Consider the following 5943-nt stretch of genomic DNA (forward strand, 5'->3'; position numbering starts at 1 on the left):
TCAAGTCCAATGGAGAAAATCAAAGCCTAAGTCCAAAGGAGCTTCCAAAACCGAAAATTACATCTTCAGCAAGCCCAATTTTGATTTTCGGCCCATTCTTCATGATTTTCCAAGTCTCCAGCTCAAGGATGAAAGCTCATTCTTCATTTGATTTTCAAACCAAAGTCCATGTGATTTTCAAATATTAATTCTCTTATTTCTTTATTTACTCAAAGGTCTTTGTTGAGAGATGAGATTTTTGGGATTTATTATTCATTAACCTGCAATTAAAGATTAAAGCAATTATTAGTGGTATATTTATTCATATAAAATAGATAATGAGGGTATAAAATTATAATAAAATATGATTATCAAATACCCCCACACCTAAACTTTTGCTAGTCCTCTAGCAAAGAAAATAAAAAGAAAATCCTAACTCACTTTCGCAGGAATCGCGGTTGTATTTAGCGCATACAACAAGCCTTTAAACCCCTAGGTTACCCTAGTGGACGAGTTGTAGTCTCGTGAGGGTTTGCAGTGAATATACCCACAAAATTCGGTCAACTTGCCAAGTTAAATAAGTCAGTAAATAACAGATTTTCCTTGATATATTTAAACATTCTAATTGAAGCTAGTTAATAATCAAGAAAACGTTTTTATATATAACTCCAATGTAAATCCCCTAGAAAATCTTTTTCATTATAGCAATACAAAACCAAGTCAAATCTTAGAAATTTTATATATTTTTTTTCACTCTCTAATTCTTGGTGATTGTTTTCTATTTTAACGGGCTTTCTAAGTGACCATTTAACGAGTTTTGGGCCAATGAATCCCAACCCAATTGGGCTTAGGTCATTAAGTATAGAGATACTCCTTGGGCTTAATTGCTCAGTCAACTTAGGCTTTATAAGATAGAATCACATTGAATTTAAGAGTTTTTTTTTTGTTGGTGCCTATTTTTCGCACTCTTCTTTTATAAGGTTAGTTTTTTTTAATATATATATGTGTACGTATATATAGTCTTTTTAAAAAAATTGTGTAAATCAAGATAACTTGAAAAAATATTTTCAACTCTAAGTTAAGCATGCAAAAATTTCATTATTTTTAATTAAAAATCTAAGGTAAGACTTAAGTAAAGTATACTAGTTGAAAAATCATTTCTTAAGAATTTTATTTGGAGTTATCATAAAAGGTGAACTTGAATATGTCACTAACTAAGAATTAGAAAATTTAAAATCTACCAATTTGATCAATTATTACTTAACTCTATTAATTTGGTAAGTGACAATATTTTTATAAATTTTTTTAACAAAAAGAAAGAAAAATATAACTAAAAAGGTAAAATAAAGAGGAAAATATGTTTTTCTCACCCCACACCTAAATTTTGCATTGTCCTCAATGCAAATTCGCTTAAGCACAAAGTAAAGCAAATAAAATTGAATAACTTACAGTTGTTCGGTTGACAATGATGATAAGGATCTGTAATTACTGTTAGTATGAGGATGAAGAAATCAAATAAGAGAAAATTGTAAGTAATTATTTTATCTTTTTTTTTACCTATGTTACTTATTCAAATTTTTGGTATGTTTTTTTTAAAGAAACAAAAGACTTTTTTTTTAAAAAAAATTAGTTTTTTTGTTTTTTTTGTTTTTATTTTTTATAGATAATGAGGTTCATGAAGAACCAACACCCCTTCCTCTCCGAGCGTAGAAAATTCTAAAAATGGTTTCAGACGTTGACCATTTATTTTAAAAATATTACCATTTTTAGGATTTTCTATCTCGACAGCTCCATGTGGAAAAACTTGTTTAACAAAAAATGGACCAGTCCATCTTGATCTTAATTTTCTCGGAAAAAGATACAATTTTGAATTGTACAATAAAACTTTCTGTCCTGGAGAGAAATTTTTTCGCAAAATTGATTTGTCATGAAAAATTTTTGTTCTCTTTGTAAATTTTTGAGTTTATGTATGCATCATTCCGAATTTCTTCCAACTCGTTTATTTGGAGCAATCTGTTTTTACCTGCCGAGTATGAGTCAAAATTTAACTGTTTTATTGCCCACATTGCTCGATGTTCTAATTCTACTGGTAGGTGGCAAGCCAAAATTTAACTGTTTTATTGCCCACATTGCTCGATGTTCTAATTCTACTGGTAGGTGGCAAGCTTTCCCGAATACTAATCTCACATTGCTCGATGTTCTAATTCTACTGGTAGGTGGCAAGCTTTCCCGAATACTAATCTGTATGGTGACAACCCCAAATTTACCTTGAAAGCTGCTTTATACGCCCACAAAGCATCACATAATTTTACAGACCAATCTTTTCTATTATGATTAACTGTTTTTTCCAAGATTTGTTTGATCTGCCTGTTTGTGACCTCTACTTGTCCACTGGTTTGGGGGTGATAAGGAGTTGACAATTTGTGTGTGATTGAATATTTCCTCATCAAAGCCTCGAAAGAACGGTTACAGAAATGTGTACCGTTATCACTGATGATCGCTCGAGGTACTCCAAACCGGGCAAAAATATTCTCTTTCAAAAACTTGACAACGACCTTGTTGTCATTAGTTTTGCAAGCTACCGTCTCAACCCATTTTGACATGTATTCAACGGCTACTAGAATGTAAATATTTCCAAAGGAATTTGGAAATGGTCCCATGAAATCGATACCCCACAGATCAAAAAGTTCAACAGATAAGATGGGTTGTAAGGGCATCATATTTCTTCTAGTGACCTTTCCTAAAAGCTGACAGCGGTTACAGGTTTTGCAAAACTCGAATGAATCCTTAAAGAGAGTGGGCCAATACAGCCCAGATTGGAGAACTTTTTTAGCTGTTTTTCTCGGGCCAAAGTGGCCCCACAGGCTTGCTCGTGACAAAAGGATAGAATACTCCTAGTTTCTTCTGTGGGAACACACCTCCTAAAGATCTAATCAGGATAGTATTTGAATAGATATGGATCATCCCAGTAAAAGTATTTTACTTGGGGAGAGAAAACGGGATCTATCCTGTTTGGACCAATGAGAAGGGATCTGGTTCATGACTATGTAATTCACAATGTCAGCGAACCATGGAACAGATTGAATTTCTAGGAGTTGTTCATTAGGGAAATGCTCATTGATTGGAACGGTTGATGTTGGTGCATTTGGGAGTCGAGAGAGGTGATCTGCTACGGGGTTCTCTGTTCCCCTTCTGTCAAGAATTTGAATGTCAAACTCTTGAAGAAGAAGAATCCAACTAATGAGCCGTGCTTTAGCATCCTTTTTGGTCAAAAGATACTTTAGTGCGGCATGATCAGTGAAAACTTTGGTTAAGGAACCGATGAGGTAGGACCTGAATTTTTCTAAGGCAAAGACTACAGCTAAAAACTCTTTCTCTGTGACAGAGTAGTTTTGCTGGGCATCATTCAGAGTCCTACTGGCGTAGTAGATCACATGCGGTTTTCCATCAAACCGTTGTCCTAAAACAGCTCCAATCGCAGAATCAGATGCATCACACATCAGTTCGAATGGTAAGGTCCAGTCTGGTGCATGAATGATAGGAGCTGTGGTTAGCTCCTTTTTCAGATATTCAAAAGCTTTGAGGCAGTCGGGAGAGAAGACAAATGATGTATCCTTGGCTAAGAGATTGGTCAAGGGTCTAGCAATTTTGCTGAAATCCTTGATGAAACGTCGGTAAAAACCAGCATGACCAAGAAACGATCTGACATCTTTGACAGTTTTGGGAGGAGGGAGATTGGAAATGAGATCTACCTTAGCTTTGTCCACTTCGATTCCCCTATTGGAAACTACATGTCCTAAGACAATGCCTTGTTTGACCATGAAATGACATTTCTCCCAATTGAGAGTCAGATTTTTCTCCCTACACCGTTCTAGGACCAGTTTAAGATGATGCAAACATTGGGAAAATGTGTCACCAAAAATAGAAAAGTCATCCATGAAAATTTCGAGAAATTACTCTACCATGTCGGAAAAAATACTGATCATGCAACGTTGGAATGTGGCCGGTGCATTGCACATGCCAAAAGGCATGCGTCGGTATGCGAATGTTCCATATGGGCAAGTGAAGGTGGTTTTCTCCTGATGTTCGGGAGCGATAGGGATTTGATTGTAACCTGAATATCCATCCAGGAAACAATAGAATTCGTGTCCTGCTAAACGTTCTAACATTTGGTCAATGAAAGGAAGAGGGAAATGATCTTTCCGAGTGGCTAAGTTGAGCTTTCGATAGTCAATACAGACTCGCCATCCAGTTTGGATCCGAGTGGGAATCAGCTCATTAGCCTCATTTTGGATCACGGTGATCCCAGATTTCTTTGGAACAACTTGGACTGGACTCACCCATGAACTATCAGAAATGGGATAAATGATCCCATGATCGAGACATTTCAGAATGACTTTCCTAACGGCTTCTTTCATCACTGGGTTTAACCTACGTTGAGCATCTCTAGTAGGTTTGGCATCATCTATCAAATGGATTCGGTGTTGAACAATGGTTGGACTAATCCCTTTGATATCAGCCATGGTCCATCCAATGGCTTCCCTATTCTCTCTTAAAACAGCTAAGAGAGCTTCCTTTTGATCGATAGTCAACTCAGAAGAAATGATAACTGGTAAAGACTCGTTCTCCCCTAAGTAGGCATACTCTAAATTTTCGGGTAGAGGTTTGAGCTCTAACTTAGGGGGTTCCTCCACAGATGGTCGAAGCTGGACTCGGGGTTCTATCTCTAAAGGTTCTCGTTGCCAACCAACAGTAAAAACATGATTGACCAACGGTTCTATCTCAAGTTCATCATCAGAAAGCTCCTCAATCATTAAATCAGATGCATTTGAATCAGACTCACACTCTCCCTCTTGTTGTTCACTGGATATTCCTTGAATGAAATTCACTTCTATGGGTTCATCAGATGGATCACTAGGCTGTCTCCCTAAGTTGAAGATATTAAGGTCAACAGTCATATTCCCAAAAGATAATTTTATCTGACCGGCTCTACAATTTATCAAAGCATTTGAGGTGGCTAAGAACGGTCTTCCTAGAATGACGGAGATTTGACTTTTAAGATTGGAAACGGGCTGCGTTTCCAATACAATAAAATCAACAGGGAAAATGAACTCTCCAACTTTGATCAGAATATCCTCTACCTCTCCTTTGGGAATTTTTACAGATCTATCAGCTAACTATAGAGTGCATCTTGTCGGTTTAAGTTCTCCTACACCTAGCTGTTGATAGACTGAATAAGGAAGGAGGTTGACACTGGATCCCAAGTCTAGAAGTACCTTATCAATGTGAGTGTTACCTATGACGCAAGGAATTGTGGGACAACCAGGGTCTTTGTATTTCAACGGCATAGGTTTTGAAAAAATTTCACTGAGGTTGGTAGCGAAGAAGACTTTCTTGGGGACGTTGGTGGTTCTTTTCTTAGTGCATAAGTCCTTCAAGAACTTTGCATAAGAGGGGATTTGTTCGATTGTATCTAGGAGAGGGATGTTGATCTTGACCTGTTTAAACATTTCTATGATTTTCTCAACTTGCGGGGAGTTTTTCCTAGGTTTGAGTCTATCTGGAAAGGGGGCAACGGGCCTATACCTATCTAGATCAGGCTCAAGTTTAGCATTTTGGTCATCGGAAGCGGAAGGAATTGATTCATCGGAAGGAGTGTTTTGAATGGGAGAAGGGGTTTGATCCGGTGGCATTCTAACCTGATTGTCTATTTGTTTTCCTGATCTCAGAGTGTGAATTGAACTGGATCCATTGTCTTTAGGGTTTGTAACAGGTTGACTTGGGAATTTTCCTTTTTCTCTCTCACTCACGGCAGCGGCTAGTTGCCCAAGTTAGGTTTCTAACCGGGCTATGGCTTGAGTGTTCAAGTTGAGCACTTGACCGGTAGTTTGCATGAATGAATTTAGAGTGGTGGATGACTGGGTTAACATGTTGGTAGTTTGTGTAGAAGCTTTGATCATAGCT

General features: G+C 37.1%; 1 pseudogene; it reads right to left on the bottom strand.

The window, feature by feature from the left end:
• On the bottom strand, positions 1739 to 4403 carry LOC109832779 (annotated as a pseudogene).

This window comes from Asparagus officinalis, chromosome 3 (genome assembly GCF_001876935.1).
Source record: "Asparagus officinalis chromosome 3, Aspof.V1, whole genome shotgun sequence".
Taxonomy (NCBI): domain Eukaryota; kingdom Viridiplantae; phylum Streptophyta; class Magnoliopsida; order Asparagales; family Asparagaceae; genus Asparagus; species Asparagus officinalis.